Source organism: Arachis stenosperma, chromosome 5 (assembly GCF_014773155.1).
Source record: "Arachis stenosperma cultivar V10309 chromosome 5, arast.V10309.gnm1.PFL2, whole genome shotgun sequence".
In the NCBI taxonomy this organism is placed as follows: Eukaryota; Viridiplantae; Streptophyta; class Magnoliopsida; order Fabales; family Fabaceae; genus Arachis; species Arachis stenosperma.
This window is the reverse complement of record NC_080381.1, coordinates 95058987-95060437: the sequence shown is the minus strand read 5'-3', so window position 1 is coordinate 95060437 and position 1451 is coordinate 95058987. Positions and strand designations below refer to the sequence as shown.

At 42.7% G+C, this 1451-nt stretch overlaps 1 non-coding gene across 1 annotated transcript; it reads left to right on the top strand.

Annotated features, from left to right (window-relative positions):
• Positions 1-266: 266 nt before the first annotated feature.
• On the top strand, positions 267-370 carry LOC130984072 (small nucleolar RNA R71). Its single transcript, XR_009088030.1, has one exon. It is a non-coding gene; the product is annotated as a small nucleolar RNA R71 (small nucleolar RNA).
• The last annotated feature ends 1081 nt before the right edge of the window (positions 371-1451 follow it).

Below are 1451 nucleotides of genomic sequence, written 5' to 3'. Positions count from 1 at the left end.
TCCTGGTGAGCTCTGCTAGTTGCTTGGCAAACACCTTGTTTTGGGCTAGAACTGTATCAACATGGTTCAGCTCCATGACTCCCTTAGTGTTGTGTCTCTCTGAAGCATAGTAGTACTCATTCTCAGCCACTGTCTCAATCACTTCAATGGCTTCTTCCACAGTCTTTTTCCTGTTCAATGAACCTCCTGATGAATGGTCTACAGCCTTCCTTGATTCATAAGAAAGTCCATCATAGAAAATATGCAATTGCACCCAGTCATGGAACATGTCTGGTGGGCATTTCCTTGTCAAATCCATGAACCTCTCCCATGCCTCGTAGAGAGTTTCACCATCTTGTTGTCTAAAAGTCTGAACCTCAGATCGAAGCCTATTGACCTTTTGTGGGGGGTAGAAACGTGCCAGAAACTTGCTTTCCACCTCATCCCAGGTTGTTAGGCTTCCCCTTGGGAATGATTCCAGCCACTTAGCTGCCTTGTCCCTAAGTGAAAATGGGAACAAGAGCAGTTTATAGGCATCTTCCTGGACTCCATTGGACTTCACAGTGTCGCAAATTCTCAGGAATTTTGTGAGATGTTGGTTTGGATCTTCATTAGCACTCCCACCAAATGAACAATGATTCTCCACCAGTGATATTAGCTGCGGTTTGAGTTCAAAATTGTTGGCCTGAATGGGTGGTTTCTGAATGCTGCTACCACAATTCCCAGAGGTTGGGTTTATGTATGAACCAAGAACCCTCCTCTCGGGAATGGCATTGTTTCCATCAGCTCTCACATGGTTGTGAACTTCTCTATCCATGTTGAGATCTAGAGCTTCCTCAAAATTGTCCTCAGATTCTCCTTCAGATTCTTCTTCTCCCAGTACTCTCTTCCCTCTTGCTTTCCTTCTAAGTTTATGAAGGGTCCTCTCTGGTTCGATATATGGAGGAGTTGGTGTCTCTCCTCTCCTACCTGTCATACAAGAACACAGCACAGGCAACAAACAAGTGAAATACTCTTGGTTAATGGAAGAGTATGGTTAGAGCAGTTGAGGAATTAATTCAAATAGTTAGTGAGTCAGCGAGTTAGTTGCTTGAATTTAAAGGCATAAAGAAAGAAAGCAAGTAACAGAGTGCAGAAATTAAAATTCAACAAGTAACTTGAACTGAATTAACAAAACAAGAAAAATTCTCAATCTAGTTAACTTCCAATTTGAGAATTGTCAATCGAAAACCAATCCCCGGCAACGGCGCCATAAACTTGATGCTACGATTTTAGGAAATTGCACGATCGGCAAAATTCCTTCCGGCAAGTGCACCGGTTATCGTCAAGTAAAAACTCACAATAGAGTGAGGTCGAATCCCACAAGGATTGGTTGAGTGAGCAATTCGGATTAGAAGTGTGTTCTAGTTGAGCGGAATCAAGATTTAGATGAGAATTGCGGAATGTAAAATTGGCGGGAAACGTAAATGGCA